General features: G+C 39.1%; 1 long non-coding RNA gene across 1 annotated transcript; it reads left to right on the forward strand.

Annotated features, from left to right (window-relative positions):
- The first annotated feature begins 540 nt into the window (after nucleotides 1-540).
- On the forward strand, nucleotides 541-10,101 carry LOC143269372 (uncharacterized). Its single transcript, XR_013045782.1, has 3 exons — nucleotides 541-676; nucleotides 6,346-6,442; nucleotides 7,562-10,101. It is a non-coding gene; the product is annotated as an uncharacterized LOC143269372 (long non-coding RNA).
- Nucleotides 10,102-20,319: the final 10,218 nt, after the last annotated feature.

Here is a 20,319-nt window from a genome sequence, read left to right on the forward strand (position 1 = left end):
TTGAGACACTGCAGACCATTCTCACCAAATCCATATCCCACCAGAAAAGGCCAGCGTCCAAATAGAGCCACATGCAACACATCCAATCATAAATGGCATATGAGACTTATGCCCGCCCCTGAATCACTCTGGCCCAATGAACATCCGGGCAGAATCTAAACCTCCCCCATTCCACCTTGTTCTTCCGGCCTGGTACATTGAGCATGCTCAGACTTGAGGAGGTGAAGGAACTGCTGAGGAGCTGCTGAACCGTTGTGGAGGAGGTCTGTGGAGTTTATTCTGGTGAAGGCCGTCCCAGGCCAGCGTGGCCAGGCTCAGGGTCTCTGAGGGGTGGACTACATAGGTGGGAGACCGCCATCTCCTCAGAGTCTGGACTTCCTCACAGCCCCGGTTCTGGTGAGGCTGAGGTGAAGGCAAAGGCCTTTTTGGCAGCAGTCTCCTCTTAGGCCAGGTCTAGTGAGGCCTGGGGCAGTCTTCTCAGAGCCTGGAGACTCCTCAGAGCCCAGTTCTCCCGAGGCCGCGATGCCTGCTGTGAAGATCCAGGATGGCAGGATGCAGTTCTGAAAGAATGATTATAGGCTTTCATCCAAATTATTATAAGCTTAACGTTTTCTCTATTTCTTTACTTCATCTTAGTGCCTGTGGGATCTGCAATATCCCTTTTCTCATTCCTTATGTGAGTAACTTTAGTATTCTTTGATTTTTCATCACTAGTGTGCCTAGAGATTTATCAGTGTTATATAGATAGGTATCTTTTTCTTCTTGTCATATTTATTTTCAATTTATGGAATTTTAAAAATTGATTAGGGGCTTCTTACTCACTTTCTTTTTAGTATTTATATAAAATTTATGTCATAGATTACAAATTACATAAGTCAGATATTAAGTATTTCACACCTATAATCCAAGCCCTTGGGAAACAGGATTCCATTAGTTTGAGAACAGACTGGGCTCCACACAGAGCTCTGGCTACACTGGGCTATGCTACAGAATGAGATCTTGTTGTAGAACATACATGCAAAATCCAAATATATTCACATTCATATAAAATCATTTAATGTTTTAGTTTTTTTCTAATCATTTTGTAGCTTTATTCCATAAATTTTGTTATCTTTTATTTCCACTTCGATACTTTTACTCTCACTATGACTTTCTTTTTTAATCTATTTATTATTTTAAGAATGAAATGTTTAATTTTCATTTATTGGGGATTATTAAGATACTATTCTGCTATTAACTTATATTTTAATTTCCCTGTAGTCACATTGCACACATCACTTTATATCGGGTCTTTTATGTTTATTTAAACCTGTTTAGTATCTTGTAACATGGAGTGTGTTTAAAAGTGACCTGTGTGTTCTGGAAATGTTGTCTTAAGCTGTCGTTTGAGGAGGTGTTCTGTAAATGTCTGTTAGGTGAAATTGAATGACAGCAGTGTTCGTGTTCTCCTTGTCTGCTTCTTTCTTATTTTCTCTTTTTATAGTACAAGAACTTAATTATACTTTTAATATTTTCTTATTACCCAATCTTATCCTGTGGATATATCAAGAGTAAAATGGAATTTTCTGTTCCAAATGCATCATCTTTAACCCTTGTATATAGGAACTTTTGTTCTTATGTCAAAATTGCACTGAATTACTCCATATGTTCATATTTTTTAAGAATCAAAAACCTCATTCATTTGAATTCTTATTGTTTAGTTCATGTTAACATATGGTAGAAAGTGAAATTTGATTTTTTTTAACCTATGCATTTTTTCTTTTTTTTATTGATTCTTTGGGAATTTCATACCATGTACCCCAATCCCACCCATCTCCCAGTCCCTCCATATCTGCCCCTCACTCTTTTAGAGTCCCCACACAAAGGAAAGAAAAGGGGAATATAAATGAGACAAAATAAACAATAATTAAAAAGAAGAAAAAGTAAAGCACACCATTCCCCCGACCCCCATCTTTTCCAACTCTCCATCATCTCCCCATCATCTTAGTGGCGTTAGGAGCTGTTGTGTCACATGCAGGTCTAGCATTGATGGTGTACTGAAGCCAGGGGCCTTGAACCTGACCAACATCTCATTGCACAACGAACATTTGCAAGTGAAGCTGTTGGACTTTCCCTCCTTTTGTTCTGTCGACCTCCATCTCCAACTTTAATTGTGGATTTGCCAGTTTCCATCCACTTTCTCATCCAGGTTGGAGGATTTGTAGTTAAATACTTTTCAAGTGGAGTGTTCTGTCTGCCTGGAAAATTGATCCCTTTTCACCACACACATGTATATTATAATATTTGTGTTATTCAAAATAGATACTTTCCCTAGTAAAACTTTTTGTTCAGCAGTTTACTTTGGTGGTAACATGGGTACTAGGACATTTTAAAGAACTCTGCCTTTTCCTGCCTCCTTACTCTGACACTCTGCCCATACATTTGTTTTCTATTCATCATAGAGTGAAATCCTTTGTGGTTGTTTATCTAGTCTGGCAATTTCTCCCATCTAGACCTGTATGTTTAATGCAATTACATGGTTAGTTTGAGTCTTCTATCTTGATAGTTTTAACTTCACGGGTTCTGTCCAACATGTCTTTCTGTGTCTGCTTTTGGGTTTTTATTCTATTTATCCCCACACCTAGCTTGTTATTTAGACATCTTTTAAAAAAATTAAAAGCTGTTTTTCAGGAACTGAAGGCCCATGGGCTACTAAACTCAGAGCTCTTTCCTTGGTGACTTATGACAGAAGCTACCAGACCTCTGGAGCTCATCCATTGTGTGTTGTGTCAGCCAGACCAAATAATAGTTCATAGTTTACAGACTATTGATGCCAAAATTTCTCTTTTGTTATGGTGGACTTCAAAGCTTTTGTAATCCTTCTTAATTAAATATACATGATGAATGACAATTTGGTGATGGAATTTAGGCACACTGTAACTTTCAGTGACTAAAACTAATGAAATGCTAAGAAAGCCCTTATAATGTTTAAATTTTATGCAGATTTATTTTGCATCAACTTTATACAACTCAGATTTCTTATGTGGTCCAATTATTTTATATACTGGTGTTAATCTTTTGTGATTCTGTGCTCCAGAATGACCATATAATTAATAATTTATTAATTACTCTCCTTATTTGAAAGAGTACAGTGTGTGTTTTTCTGTGAGGCCAACTCTAGCCCCATCATTCAAACATTTTAAAAAAAGTTTAGAAGATAGTAAAAATGTAGTCATTATTTTTAGTTTTATTAAAATCTATAAGCCCTTATGCATATAAGTAATGCTTTTTCTGTTTTGTTACTTCTGAAATTAATCATATTATTCTCTACATATTAATTATACAAAGTCACTAATTTGCTCATATACACCCCTCACTACCCTGTTATACTCCCTCCATTTAAAATATGTGCCCTCACAGTTCCTCGAAAATTTTCCTCCTACTTTGATATTTTTTCTAGATTCCATTTATGAGAGAAGATATGGGATATTTCTTTTTGGAGAATTTTCTATTTCTTAATTTTGTTGATACATAGTTGCAGCAATTTTCTTGAGAATTATATAATTAATTTTTTCTATAGTTTTTCTTTCTTTATTGAATTATCTTGCATTATTTGTGTATATCATGCTTTCTTTATCCATTAGTGTATTGGTGCTCATCTAAGTTCATTCCATAAATCATCTGTGTTGTAGGTAGCACAATGATAAAAATTACACACAAACTCACATACACACATATACATGATCCAGTATAGTGAGTTCACTTTTAGAAGTATGCACACACAGGAGTGACACAGCTGGTATGTCTATGTTAAATTTTCATTCATAACCATCATTATAGCATCCACAGTACCCAGGATGTTTTTACAATAAACATAGCATATATGCTCTTTTTTACACTTCCTATGCAGCATTAAACAATTAGATTTGGTGAAAATTGTAATCATTAAAAAGACACTTTGCCCAGTGGTGGTGGTGCACGCCTTTAATCCCAGCACTCAGGAGGCAGAGCCAGGCGGATCTCTGTGAGTCTGAGGCCAGCCTGGGCTACCAAGTGAGTCCCAGGAAAGGCACAAAGCTACACAGAGAAACCTTGTCTTGAAAAACCAAAAAAAAAAAAAAGACACTTAGAGCTGGAATTATGGGGCAATCTAAATATTATTCATCACCAAAGGATCATTTGTCCTTTTCTGTGTTTACATTGTTTTTATTTTACTGTCTGGGGACCCAAGAAAATGACCACATAATCTGTAGTGTTTGAGCCAGGCTATAAGTCCTGCTGCAAATTTATTTTAATGCAAGTGATTGCCATGCCTTTCTTACTCTGAGTGGTCAGAACTTGACCTTATATTATTGCATGGCTGATTCTCTCAAAGTGGTCCACTTGGTAAGCAGAATGCACTTGTGAGTACCTTGTATAAGTTTGCACACATATTTGTATCTCACATATATGTTGGCATTTGAGATACTGTCTCAGATATGGTCTGCTGCAGCCGCCGCAATGACCAGAGAGGCTGCAGCCGCTGCCATGACCAGAGAGGCTGCAGCCGCTGCCATGACCAGCAGCATGTGAAGACGCCAGTAAGCCACCAGCCACATGGCAAGGTACAGATGTATGGAAATGGATCAATTTAAGATAAAAGCACAGTTAGCAAGATAAGGACAGTTAGCAGGAAGCCTGCCACGGCCATGCGGTTTGAAAGCAATATAAGTGTCTGTGTTTACTTGGTTGGGTCTGAGCGGCTGTGGGACTGGCGGGTGACAGAGGTTTGTCCTGACTGTGGGCAAGGCGGAAAAATCAAGCTACATTTGGCGCCCAACGTGGGGCTAAAGAAAAAAAGGGTTAAAGAAAAAAAAGGGGAAGAAAAAAAAAAGGGACTAAAGAAAAAGGACAAATGAACAGGGATAAAGGCCGGTGTTATGAAAAAAAATAAATAAATAAATACTAAAGACAAAGTCCCTTAACCAAGAGGTGCTCCAATAAAGTGTGATCTGAGAAGAATCCTCGCGTGGTGGTAAAGAGGATTCAGAACTCAACACACGGAGCGGTGACGTCGGTAAGTTCTCCAGGAACGGTGACGTCGGTAAATGCCCCACAGTTCCTAATTCTCTCTCTCAAATGAGCGGCAGCCGCCGGTTTGAGTTACTGGCGGGTTCCTGGGGCTTGGAAGAGAGAGGATATATAAAAAAATAAGCCATGTAAAGATGGATATCACACAGAGAGTTTGGATTATATTGTCTTTGGGATTTTTAACTGCAGAAAAACATTTGATCGTAAAAGATGTTGAGTTAAACCAATATGTATATATTAAAGATATCTTGACTTTAAAATTTGGATATAAGGATGTGTTATTTTGGAAAGGAGACTCTGCTTTTGTCTCTACAGAAAGCCAGAGGCTATGGATTTGTTCCAGATTAAGATACATCAGGTTTGACCAGCCAAGACCACCTGAAAGGTCTCCGATGACACCATGGCCCAGATGATCCAACATCCAGAATCGTTTCAAGGCAACTGGCTCAGACGATACGGTCTCACGGACTACTCCATGATCCTAAAATTTTCTTTGCATCCCCATAAGATACAGCGCCCCCCTCCAGCAGGAAGTAGTTAAGAGAAGCTACGCCCAAATTCCCAAATATACCAAGCTGGCTTTGGAGATGTGTAAAAGTTAAAACCTTCCTTTTTAAAAAAAAAAAAAAGAAAGGGGAAGTGCTGTGGGATGTTCTGTAGGTCCTGTGGGAGCCCATTCTCAGGTTCTTTGTGGCGTTACCCAGCAGGTCCGTATAGAGGATGATTAGGACCATGGGCCTGAGTGCAGGTGTTTGAGATGGTCTGCACTTGGCTGTGCTGGGGGATGGTCTGTATGCTCTGATTGGTTAATAAATAAAACCTGATCGGCCGTGGCTAGGCAGGAAAGATAGGTGGGACTAACAGAGAGGAGATATAAAAGGACAGAAAGGCAGAAGGAGACGCTGCAGCCACCACCATGACCAGAGAGGCTGCAGCCGCCGCCATGACCAGAGACACTGCAGCCGCTGCCATGACCAGCAGCATGTGAAGATGCCAGTAAGCCACCAGCCACATGGCAAGGTATAGATATATGGAAATGGATCAATTTAAGATAAAAGCACAGTTAGCAAGATAAGGACAATTAGCAGGAAGCCTGCCACGGCCATGCAGTTTGAAAGCAAATTAAGTCTCTGTGTTTATTTGGTTGGGTCTGAGCGGCTGTGGGACTGGCGGGTGACAGAGATTTGTCCTGACTGTGGGCAAGGCGGAAAAATCAAGCTACAATGGTCATTATGAAAAATTGTTTTCAGCATGCAGAAAATGAAACTCTGCTCTTTATTTTCTACCATACCCAAGCTCTGCACCAAAGGCATCATAGATTTCAAAATGAGACCTGATACCATGAAATTGTCAAAGGTCCCAGTAAAGAAAATACTCCCACTTCCAAGAACAGGTAAGGTATTTCTGAGTAGGACTCTCATCCAATAATAAATGAAACCAAAAAATCAACAAATAGGATCTTATGAAATTATAACTTTTTATTTCAGCATAAGCAAATATAATTTAAGTGGTGGCCTACAGAATATGAGAAAATCACTGGTGCAATAGTGACATGGGAGTCACTGTTTAATTAACTTCCTTCTGATCTCATGAGGCCTGCACTATAGGAAGGAATTAATACCTAGTACTGTGTACCTGGTCAAAAGTCAGTGGCTTGACAGGTCATAACCCTTAAGATGATGCTACGATTGTTACTTTGTGTAGTAGCAATTGCTTTGTAAATATTTCTGTTTCTACAACTAAATCTCTTCAGCTCTCAGTCTTGGTCAGAGGTCCTTCTTTCGGTAGCAGGCATCAGTGAATGCACAGCCTCATAACATTAGAATGTTGAAGTGACGATGAATGCTCATTGCTAAATGGAACCTGTAGATTAACAACTTCTGTTAGACATAGGAAACATCGTGGAAATGGGCCCTGAGTGTCCTGTCTGAGCATGAGGGGAACTGCTGTGATATGCTGTCTTTTGGACATGACATAAGCCATTGCTCACTCACAAGAACTGTTATCACCTGAAGCTTCAGATGACCATGTTTTTATTTATTTATTTATTTATTTATTTATTTATTTATTTATTTATTATTTATTTATTTATTTATTTATTTATTTATTTATTTATTTATTTATTTATTTTTTACCATACATGCTTTTTTCTTGCCCTAATATAATTTTTAAGGGTAGTGGGAAGGAGGCATCTTAGAGATCTGAAGAGTTAGTCAAGGTATCACAGTGTTCAATTCCTCTATCTTATGAGGAGGGAAACCTACACTTAAGAATTGTGGCATGCAAAAAGGAAGAAAACAAAACTGAACTAACATATTTTTCTACTGGTCCTCAATCAATAAACTCTCAGTTATAAAAGAAAAACTCTTTGGAATTTCTTCCTGTTATCTCTAGATGCAGTTACTGTAAGCATTATGCTATCCTCAAAGCCAAACAGGATTTAGGGAGGGTGGCCTCAATAAAACCAGCTATCTAATCACAGAGCTTGAAATGCTTTTCCTGTCTGCAACAGCAGAATCTGGAAGAAGAGAACTTACATGGTTGCCCAGCAGGGATGCCTCTTTGCTGTCTCAGCCTGGATGCATGTGGTAACAGTTACAGTAGGAATGCCCCACCTGGAAGTCTTCCATTCGACATCATTGTATCCTGGGAACCCACAATTTCCTGGTCTTCACCAAGTTCTGGATAGCCAGTAAGTGTTTTTAGTTTTATTTGATGGTAATGATTTACTATAATCTGAAAGTGCAGTAGAAGAGGAAGGAGAAACTGAAAACTTACTTATGCTTGGTGTCAAATGTTATCTGAAGGGCTTAACATGTGACATAGATTGTAGATATCCATCTAAGAGAGATCCTGAAACATGTACACATTGTTAGCAACATCTTAGACAACATCAGTATTCTAGAAGCATGGAAATTCCATACACAGAATGCAGCATGATCAAGCATGCCCCACCCAAAAGTAATAGTGCCACTAGCCCATCATAAAGGATCAGGGCACCATCATTGTTGTGCCACAATACACACATGCTTTTTCACACACTATACTCACATATATGTGCCCACATTCATACATTTAGAAACATGTATTTGTCTACACTTTTGCATGCACACACACACACACACACACACACACACACACACACACACATGCAGCCACATAGAAATATTCATTAAATTAATTAGATGTACAATAATTTGTCATAACAAAAATAAAAAGAAACAAACAACCTTTGTGGTATTGGTAGGCATGTGAATGGTATGCATGTTGTATGCAGAACTATGGGTATAGTTATGTGCATATTTTGTAAGTATCTATATGGTATACATAATATGTACAACCATATCTAATTGCATATACATGTGTATATAAATATAAAGATAAACTGAAATCTCAACTCTAAGACACCAGCCAAGGAGGCAGCAGGACTTTGCGAGTGGCCACTTTGCTGTGTTAGCTCTTTTCTAACTTCAACTCTGAGTACCTGTTATGTTTGTTTGAAAGGCATAACTTGTTAATTCACAACAGAGACACTGTTTTGCCCTACTAGAAAATATGTAAAATGTAACTTTCAAAAAACAGAAATATGAGAAATAATCTTTGCTTTCAGTATCTAGAAATGAATATCAAAACTTCCTTCAACACTTTTTTCTATAACTGTATATCATTTCATTACTTTAATATAATCTTATTTTTTAAATTTTTTCTCACTGAATAATGCAGTCTTCAATATATATAAGTCCTGAGGTATCATTCTCCGTGATGGTAGTGGCCACTACTGTCTCTATCTAAAACATCTTTTAGTTGACTAGAAGTTGAGTTGTTAATTCCTGCATGGACTAGTTTATGTTTCCGTGTAGACTTAGGAAACATTTATTACACTAGGCTTTGAAGACATGGAGGTAACTAGGGTGAGTTGCATGGGAAGGAGATGACTTGGGTGGGCTGACTGCATGTGTTGGGAAAGTTCTAGTTCAATGGATGAAATGTCATGTCTGAAGTAATTGGAGGCAAAAAGGCAGAACACAAGAGAAAGGTATTTCTGACTGCACACTGCTACTCAGTGTAGAACAACAGATCAGCTCTTACCCACTGCATGACACATGGCTGTCCCAGATTTCTACTTAGCATGATGAAATGATTGTCCTTGGCTTGCTCTACAGTGGTGTCTATAAAGATGATACAGGTCTAAACGCATTTGTAACAAATACACTTAAATGTACAAACCCTTACAGGGTATTCTGCATCAGAGCTGGTTTATACAAAAGTCCATGCTCAAAGGGTCGTCCAGAAGTAGAATTCTTTCCTGAGTCCATTGTTCTCTGTGATTATGTTGGATACCTACTGTCTTAGTTAGGGTTTCATTGCTGTGAAGGGAAACCATGACCATATCAAGAATTACAAAGGAAAACATTTAATCAGGTGGCTTACAGTTTCAGAGGTTTAGTTCATTGTGATCATGGCAGGACAATGAGGCATGCAGGCAGACATGGTGCTGGAGAAGGAGAAAAATGTGGAGATGAAGCTACATCTTGATCCACAGGCAGCAAAAAGTGCTCTGAGACACTAGGCATGGCATGAGCATAAGAGATCTCAACCCTCCCCCACTATAACATAATCCTCCAACAAGGCCACACTCTGTCCAACAAAGCCACACCCCCTAATAGTGCCAATCCCTATGAGATTATGGGGGCTTCTTACTTTCAAATTAACAAACCTCCAAGATATACTTAGAAGGCTTAATAAAACACATTATGGTGGGGCTAATAGAAGATGTTTTTGAGAGGAGAGTACTTTTTTTAAAAAGAGGAGAGTCTTATCATCTGTTTCTACCCATCTTAGGTTCCTTGTTAGGGACTCCACAACAAAACACAGATTACCAAGAGAAAAGCATATTCACTTACCTAGTGCAAACTTTCACAGCACAAATCTTCCTAAGGCAGGAAAAAGAACCCAAAGATTACTTAGACATGAGATAATGTTTTCAAGATTGCTTTCATCCAGAATAATTGTCATTACATAGAATATCCTGTGCTTAAGAAGTAATCTTTAAATGTGCATATTTTCACATAATATTAAGTGAATATTCTAATTTTCAAAGGAAATAGTCAGGTACTTTAAATGTACATTAATAGCAACATTTTGACTTCATTTAATCATTATCAAATTAATTAAATATAAAAGCATATAGTATTGATGCCCAACCATTGAGTGAGCAAAGCACTGTCTTTGAACAGGTCTCATTTTCTGATCTATGCCACCCCTAGTCAGGCTTCCAAATGTGAAAGACAAGAACAAAGCCTTTGACACCAACATCTCCCTTGTGCCTAAAATCTCAACAGGAAGAGCAAGCAAACAGGATTAATCCATCCCCGAGTCCCTATGCCTCATTCAAATGGCAGTCACCACAAGCTTCACAAACTCCTGCCAAAAACTGTCCCAAGTGACACCCAGCAGTCCCAGAATACTCCTTAGTTTAGTGTGGGGTACCATCCCAGGCACAGGTCAGAGTGACACATGGAGAACATGGAGATGGTGAAAGGGCATCAGTCCTGCTGTGGAGATCATCTCAAGAGGAATTACTGACCCTGCAGACAGCTAGAGACCTGAACAAGGCTACCAAAAAAAGGGAGTCTTCCAAACACTCATCTGGTCTCATATTAGGTTTCTGTCCCCAAATTCTCCAATGTGTAGGGACAGAGGTGCCCATAGCCCCAAAATTATGGGCCCTTACTGTAGATTTTATTATGGTCCTGATCCTTGGAGTGGGCTACAGCCTTCATGTTCACCAGAGTTCCTTCCATACCACAAAATGATGCCTTTATGTATCTCCCATGTTTCCCAATACCCATACCCTTCTCACCCTGAAGGCCTTTCCTGATACTCAACTCTGGGTGGACACAGTCATTTCAACCATGCGGCATGACATAGAACCGTGGACATGCACCATTGCTCAGGGCCAGCACTGTGCCTCTTAGAGCATGTAGTAGACCTGAGAGTTTATTCTAGAGTTGATGGAAAGTGGAATGTAATGAAACGTGTGTCAAAATGAAAGCAATAGGAGTCAAGCAGATGAATGGTAAACAGTGAGGGCTTTTGGATCATGTCCTCTCTGTGTGCCTTCATCAGTCTTCAGATGTGACGCTGCACCTTTCCTCCATGGAGAGACATGTAGTGCTTCTGACCTGCTTCAGGAAATTGTCAGGAAGTCCTTTCGAGGTTTTATGAGCAGTTTCAGGGGAAGGTATGAGTCCTTCCTCACATTCATTCATCCACTCAAATACCTACCTATGTCAAGCCCCATGTTTTGAGATAGCATATTCTGAATGCCAACAAGTATGAAATAAAGCAAAAGTCTGGGTATTATTAATGACTGTGCTCATATTTGATCCTGAAGTGTAACATTTATATAAATTTAAAGATGCATCTCAGTATATCACGTTCTGTGCATGTCATTTTGCATCAACTTTTCAGTGATTCTTGTTTTAAAAGTATCTAGAGATTGAAATGTTCAAGGCACTTCATCTAAGTGGAATGTTTTTCACTAAGTCTTTGAGACATTAGTATTCTACAACATGTAGTAACCACAAAGTCTATTTAAGTTCTGAAGTATCTTGGGAATTTTGATCCTTGTAGGAATGTTATATTGGGAGAAGTATGTGATGATTGCTGAAACTGGTTCAATGCTAAAACCTGAACTGTCCACAGGAGCCTGCAGAGCACTAATGACCAATAGCCTTAGACCTGAGAAGTGAACGGGGCACATAGGACAGACTCTCAAAGGCACAATTCCAAGAAGGAACATGGCATTTCAATGACTCACACTGCATCCTTCCTTGGTGCTTTTTCACTGGTTATTTCCAGTGAACTCACTTACCTGCATGGCAGAGTAACTTCACTTTTGCCTTTTCCCATGAATTACTCTGAACCAGCAGTTTCTTCAAGCTACACACACAGCAACCCTCTTCTCATCAAGAATTCTTTTTTTTTTTTAATTTATTTATTTATTTATTTATTTTTCCATCACAGGCAATTTATTTTGTTCTATTCATTCACAGTTAATACAGAAAATACTTGGAAACATTTCCATATAATATTTGACACAGAAATCATCAAATAGAAGTATACAATGTTGACAGGAGGCAGTACATTTATAATTTATAACCCCAAATGTATTTATAAATTAGAAATGGAAAGATCTACAAATGAAATTATGAAGGTTCACCAAAGTCATTTAATCTGTCAGTTTCTCAGTCATTTTTATGTCTTAATAATATTCTATTGTATGAATAAGCCACATTTTATTTCTCTCCAGTATTTGATAGCTATTTGAGTTGTTTTAACTTTTTTACTATTAGCAACACACTGCTGTAAACCTTCATGTACATGTTTCATAGGTGCACATTTTCAGTATTTTGAGGTTATATTCCTAAGGGTAGGATTGTTGAGTAACAGAGTAACAATGTTTTGCATTTTGACCAACCACCAGACTGTTTTGCCAAAGTGGCACACCATTTTACAATCTCACCAAATCCTTGTTTTTAAGGCTCTGATTTTTGTACAAAAGCATTCAATCATTCTGTCAGACCAAACCAGGAAAAGTAAGCTATAGTTCAGAGCTGTTCTATTCCATTTACTATGCAAAGCCAGTCTTGGCGTTTGCAACTCTCAGCCCTTTTGAGTATTCTTGCAGTGTTCACCTTTTCCTCCACCACTTTTTTTTTCTTCTTTTTTTCTGGTTTATTTCTATCTATTACAAATGTTTAAAAAATCCTCCATCAACACTGCTGATAGCAGCAGAACCTTGAGAAATATACCTTTGGTTTGCCTCAGAAAAGGAACACATATTGTACTGTAAAGTTTATAAAATTGGCGCAAAACATTGTAATAATGTTACAATACCAGTTTTAAGAGTTCAGTAACTAATGGGGAGACGATGGGATACATGCAGAACTGTGAAAGCGATCTCACTTAGCCAGCTGTACACGTAGACTGTAAATCTACATTCAGATCATTTCTGAACTAAGACTATCATCTCAGTTTAACTGTTGAGGTCAACCAGGAAACCCTAGAATATACCTTGATTTTTGCAAAAAAACAAAATAGGGGGAGGGGTTTCTTCAGCATTTCAGTCCACGAGTAACAGTATCCTAACAGGCAAAGTGTTCTCTCACTGTCAACATAGAATGAACTGCTGCTGGAGGTCAACTTGGGCTTTAATTTGCATTAGCACTTACGTGCATTGTAGTCCAAGTTGTTGACCTCATGACTTTGAAAAGTAACTAAAAAAGTAAAATGGCCCTTCTTGGAAGACTAAAGAAAGACATCCAGCCACAGTTGTAAAAAAGTCTCATCAAAACAATATACCCTTTTATGAATTACGCCTCAATTAAAAAAAAAAAAAGTAGCCCCAAATAAGAAGCAGCTCTGAAAAAGAAAATATAACTTAAGATATTTGAAAAAAACAAGGTGAATACAGGTTTAAAAGTAATTAAGATATATTTTCTTAAGGCTATCTAGAATTAGGCTTTAAAGAATTCTACCATTTCAAGTTTACCACTAGTTACTAGATACCTATTTACAAACAAGATGTTCACCTTTTTTGTTCCTTTATCAAGAGAAAAATCTACCTTCAGACTATGAGGATGGTGATGGGGAGGGACTAGAAAACAAGATTCAAACAATCCCATGCAAATATCACATTTTTCAAATGGAAGAACTCCAAACTGCACTAGAAGTTCCAATCACTAAGACACTTTCCATTGAAATGATTTAAGTACAACTACATGGCACCAAGGTTTAGGCCTAATATAGGCCTGACAACCAAGTCCTTGTTTTCTGGAAGAAAGGCCTCAAAAGTCCCACTCAATTCCATATAACAATACTTCAAAGATCAATTAGGTTTTTCTTTCCTTAATATTTTTGTTTTTGACTTCTAATCCTAAAGACTAGATTAAAACTTAGCTCATTTCCCAGAAGGCATTGCTTCCCTTTGCTCTATGAAAGAGTCCACCAAGACCTCTTCCTCAAAACCATCTAGCCCCAGCCTCCAGCCTTTGCTTATGATGCATCTTTCTCAACATCCTGAAAAGGTAATGTAGGTAAAATATGCTCATAAACATTAAAACTAGTTGTTAGAAAGACGTAACTAGCTTTATAATTTAAGTTTTAAAGCATAAATACTTGCAGCTTAATCTGCACTGACAATGATTGTCGAAGCCTAGAATTCAACATTTACAAATTCTCATTCACACACACAAAACACACTATTATCCCACAACTTGTGTCTTGAGAGAATCTTCTGCTTTTTAAATCTTTGGCCTCCCAGTCAATCCCAAATTCAACCAACTTTTCCGAGTTCTGGTAGTTACCTGGACCACTGAGGCATTGCCACACGACTTCTTCTCTTTTGAAACATCCTTTTTCTCTAGATATTAGGATAGCTACACCAGCTTGTTTCTTCTGTGGTGTATGTTGGTGTGGGATTATCTATTGCTTGATTTTTCATGGATGTGTTTAGCTTCTTTGGGTTGAATTTTCCCTTCTAGTGCTTTCTGTAGGGCTGGGTTTGTAGACAGGTATTGATTAAATCTGGTTTTATCCTGGAATATTTTGTTTACTCCGCCTATGGTGATTAAGAGTTTTGCTGGGTATAATAGTCTGGGTTGGCATCCGTGGTCTCTTAGTGTCTGCATGAGATTTGTCCATGATCTTCTAGCTTTCATAGTCTCTATTGAGTAGTCTGGTGTTATTCTGATGGGTTTACCTTTATATGTTACTTGGTCTTTTTCCTTTGCGGCTCTTAATATTTTTTCTTTGTTCTGTGTGTTTAGTGTTTTGATTATTATGTGGCGAGGGGACTTTTTTTTTGGATCCAGCCTATTCGGTGTTCTGTAAGCTTCTTGTATCTTCATATGTATTTCTTTCTTTAGGTTAGGAAAGTTTTCTTCTATGATTTTGTTGAATATATTTTCTGTGCCTTTGAGTTGGTATTCTTCTCCTTCTTCTATCCCTATTATTCTTAGGTTTGGTCTTTTCATGGTGTCCCAAATTTCCTGGACGTTTTGTGTTATGACTTTTTTGTCTTTAGTGTTTTCTTTGACTGAAGAATCTATTTTCTCTATCATGTCTTCAGTGTCAGAGATTCTCTGTTCCATCTCTTGCAATCGGTTGGTTATGCTTGTTTCTGTAGTTCCTGTTCGTTTTGTCAGGATTTCTATTTCCAGCATTCCTTCAGCATGTGTTTTCTTTATTGTCTCAAATTCATTTTTCAGATCTTGGAATGTTTCTTTCATCTGTTTAATTGCTTTTTCTCGGCTTGATTTGATTTCTTCCCATTTTTTGTTCGTTTTTTCTTCCATTTCTTTAAGGGAGTTTTTAATTTCCTCTCTAATGGAGTTTTTCATTTCCTCTTTAAGGGAAGTTTTTATTTCCTCTTTAAGAGAGTTTTTCATTTCTTCTTTAAGGAAAGTTTTTATTTCCTCTTTAAGGTAGTTTTTCATTTCCTCTTTAAGGAAAGTTTTTATTTCCTCATTGAGGGAATATTTTATTTCTTCTTTAAGGGCCTCTATCATCTTCTTAAAGTCATTTTTAGGGTTGATCTCTTCTGTTTCTTCTGTCATGGTATGTTTAGGTCTTGCAGGTGTAGAATCACTAAGTTCTGATGTTGCCATATAGGTCTTTATGTTGTTGCCTGTATTTTTGCACTGGCGTCTACTCATCTTTTCCTCTGTGCGATGCAGGTGGTGTCTGTGTCTGAGAGTGCCTCTCTTGTTCTAATTTTTAGTCTTGGTTTAGTAGGGGTTCTTAGTTAAATTGGTGCTATTGGCCTGTTTCTTCAGGGACAGCTTATTTCAGTCGGTGAATTATATACTTATGATTCTTGTGATCTGGTTTGGTGACTGGGTAGCACCTTCTTCTGTGTTCCCAGGTCACGTTTTGTTCATTTGTCAACTCCTCAGCTGATCTTGTTTCTTCAGACTTCAAACTGTAGGCATCTGAATCCTCTCCCAGATGGGTTTCAGCTGAGCAGGGTAGTCTCACCAACACCTCCAAGTTGTTGGGTTTCACAGGATCAGCAGTTGGGCCCTGGGTTGTCCCCAGACGGAGTGTCCAGACTCGCCCTAGTTCTGACCCACGGAGATAGCCTCTTCCCCAAGTGTTGGGGCTAGGGGCGTCCCCGTTCCAAGTTGTGTCCGCCCCTCTCCGTCTCCGGGCCTGTCCACCCCTGTGGCCCACCGCCACAGGTCCACCTGCGTCCACTTGTCTCCACCGCTGGGCCTGTATGTCCCTGTCAGCTGCTGCTGGGTCTGTCTACCTCTGCGGGCGGCCAATGGGCCTGTATGTCTCTGCCGGCTGCCACCGCGGGCCTACCTACCTCTTCTTGTCACTGCTGCCGGGCCCATCCACCTCTGTGAACTGCCACGGGGCCTGTATGTCTCTGCCGGTTGCCGCTGGGCCTGCACGTCCCTGTCGGCTGCTGCCACCGGGCCCTTCCACCTCCGCAAGTCGCCGACCTGCGTCTGCCTGTCTCTACCGTGTGGCCTGTCCACCTCTGTGGGCCGCCCGCCAGGCCTGAATGTCTCTGTCGGCCGCCGCTGCCGGTCCTGGCCACCTCCGTCTGCTTATCTCTGCCACAGGGCCTGTACACCTCTGTGGGCTACCGCTAGGCCTGAATGTCTCCGCCAGCTGCCACTGGGCCTAAATGTCCCCGTCAGCCACTGCCGCCGGACCCGTCCACCTCCGCGGGCCGCTGCCACAGGCCTACCTGCGTCTGCTTGTCTCCGCCATCTTGAATCTAGTTCCTCATCAAGAATTCTTACCACTAGCGTGAGCTTTTATTAAGAGTATCATTCATTTGAAACAAAATTCTGCACAAATTTTTCCAATGCCCATTAATATTAAAATATTCTCTAAGTTTCAGAACCACAAGAAAATCCTCTAAGGCAGAAAGCCACGAGTTGATCATGAAAAGTACCAGGGAAGGGCCACTGAGATGCCTAGTTGGGTGGAAGGAAAGAGCTTACTCCTCCTAATTTGTTCATTGACCTCCATATGAACAGAATGTCAAAATGGCATGGTGTGTGTTGTGTGTTCATTCTCTCTCTATCATATGTATGTATATAAGTGTTTCCCTTATTCTAAATAATAGATAGCTGCTATTATTTTAAATTCTGATCAGATTTCCATACACTATTCATATGAAATAATTTTTAAAATAATGAAAAAAAAACAATGTAGCTCACAACTGTTGGTAACTCTAGTTCCAAAGGATTTAACACCCTCACACAGGCATACATGAAGCCAAAACACCAATGCATTTCAGTTAGTGAATAAAAAATTAAATTTTTGTAGGAGCTAGTGGGGTCAGGAGCCCCACAAGCATGCCACAGAACTAACTAAACTAGGTTCATAGTGACTCAGAGCCTGAACCACCAACCAGGGAGCATCATGGGACTGACCTAGGCACTCTGCATATATTTTTCAGTTGTATAACTTGGTCTTCTAGTGAGACTCCTAACAGTAGGAGCAGGGCTTGTCTCTATTGCCTGATTTTGGGACCCATTCCTCCTACTGAATTGCTAGGAGGCCTGCACATTTCTGAAGAGAAGAAAGAGGAGGAGGAATGGATGTGGATCAGGAAGAGTGGAGGTGGGTGGAGAGTTGAGAGGAGAGGATGGAGATGAAATTTTGGTTAGGATGTAAAAACAAAAATAAATAAAATCATTCATTCTAAAAGAAGGGAGAATATTGATGTATATCATATTTAAATTTGAGATACTAAAAAATGTCCCTCAAAGGACATTACCACTTATCCTAACTTTTTATTGTGTTTGTAGTTGTACAGGGATAGTTAAATCATGCTAGGCATAATTTTGAGCTGGTCTAATATGTAATGTTTTGCTTTGTACTTGGAATAATTATATCATGTTTAGGCATTATTATAACCTGGTTATTGTTTTACATTTAGAAATTAATCATGTTATAAAAAGATATAATTGTGTGTCAAGTTGACATGGGGTGAAGTTGTGATAGCTATTTTTAGTTGTCAATTTTATTACATCTGGATTAACTAAGACCCCAATATGGAGAGGCACACCTGTGAGGTATATTTGCTTAATTTGAAGACAGAAGATCCACACAGAATCCTGCTCTTTGTGGTTGGAAGACATTAATCTGGATGATAATGAGGAAAGTAACACCTTTAACTCAGATGTTTTGAGCCAAAACCTCATCTATAACCTTAGCCAGGCCTTGTGCTGGAAGCCCATATACAGAAATGGAGGAAGGGAGCTTTTGCTCTTTAGCTGCTTGGTCTCACTTTGATAGCAAGTCCATTCCTTCACTGGCATTGGAGTCATCCTCTTTGGGATTCCAGACTATGCTACTGATGGACTGAGATATCAAGCATTTTGGACTGAGCAACTACTGGATTCTTAGACTTTGCCATCATAGCCAGCCAAGGTTCAATTAGCTGGACCACAGCCTCTAAATCATTCTAAAAAATAGGCTTTTGTATATATAGAAATACATTCTATAAGTTATTACCCCATAGAACCCTGACCAATACACCAGACAGGGATAAAACTTTTAGAGTAATTTGGTCCTCACAGCAGCATTATGTCAGTTATGAATTGTACAGAATCACTGGGCAAGAAAGTAAAATAACACAAGTCTGAAATTTCTCAAATGGAACACACAGTAATCTACTTAAATAAGTAATTATATGAGATGGAGAGATTCGAGCTTAAGTGAGGAATTAAAAACCAGATGTCTTAGCTTATATGGGCCAAGACATGGTAACACACACACACACACACACACACACACACACACACACACACACCCGCATACATTAAGATCAGTAGACAGTAGGTACTTTTTGCTCTTGATAGTGATAGTTCTAGCCTGGAGGCACACGGAATTATTTCCTTTACACATTAAATCTCTGCCTCACTCTCAGTCTCAGAAGTCAGATCTATCCCACAGTAGCTCCATAAGAGTAAATCAGTCATCTTGAAGAATTTTCTCGATATAATCGCGATCTGCTGTAGTAAAAGAGCAGCTTCAACCACTTCTCTCCTTTTTTAGTTTTTTCCAGAATCACTCTGCACCAGAGACATGTGGCCCTGACACAAACTCTATCCACTCCCTCTAGTCATGAGGTTCCTCCTATCATTGCTTATTTGGACCATCAAGAGGGATTCCTCATCCTACCTCCACCCCCAGGAGGGTCTTCTCAATTCTGCATTTCATCAGACAGGCTTAATAGGTGTTGTCAACCTAGAAGAGATCTAGCAAATCTGTTCCATTCTCACAGTCAGTGAGACTTGGGCAGGATCCTGAACCTATGAGAGCCCTGAATGGATGTGTGGCAGCCTAAGACAATTAGCATGCCTGTCCCTACAGTTTTCAAGAAACTTCAGTCTTTGGTTGGGAGTGATCCAATCCACCTAATACAGCACCCAGGGCTGTGAGGACAAAGGTCAATTGCATGGACTGTGGAGATGGCTCATCCATTAAGACCATTTATTGCTGTCTCAGAAGACCCACAGGACAGCTAACAAACCTGTTTAACTTAAATTCCAGGTGGATTCTGCCCTCACCTGGCCTCTGTGGGAATTGCATGAATGTGGTGGTAAAATATCCCCAAGTATAAAGAAAACACCACAAAATATCCCAACATGTCTTGCAGGAAATTATCTCTACTGATCTGTTATCACTCATGATATGTTTCAAGAAAACCAAAGGCATATTGCTTTTCATTTCCTGATTTATTTTTTTCCTGATTTCTTTTATACAATTTTAATGAACATTCTTATTTCCTGAGAGGCCTGGAGCAATTTATTTTTGTTTCCCTTAATTTGCTCTAAATGATGATTTTGTGAACATGTGTGTATAGTGTACCACATTTTACTGGTAGCTAAATATATGACCTCAAAGATAAAATATGTCTAGTTTTTTTCTTATGTAGTTGGTATCCATGGAGTGGGCTATGCCATCCACATCCAAGGTGCCATCCCCCTGTGTAGCCCTGAGACCAATGAATGGAAAATCCTTGTGCAATCCGATCTTCCTGGAACTTACTGAGATACATCCAAGCCTGTGAGTTCTAGGTTTACAAGAGTGTGAAACCTCACCTGACTAAAGAAGAGTCTCAGAATAAAAAGTTTGAAATTGTATTTTATTCATAAAATACATTCATTTTACTCAATGGGGCCTTCAAAACAGTATTATTATATACAGTGTATAGCCTTAGCAAACTATTAA

This window comes from Peromyscus maniculatus, chromosome 18 (genome assembly GCF_049852395.1).
Source record: "Peromyscus maniculatus bairdii isolate BWxNUB_F1_BW_parent chromosome 18, HU_Pman_BW_mat_3.1, whole genome shotgun sequence".
NCBI classification, from domain to species: domain Eukaryota; kingdom Metazoa; phylum Chordata; class Mammalia; order Rodentia; family Cricetidae; genus Peromyscus; species Peromyscus maniculatus.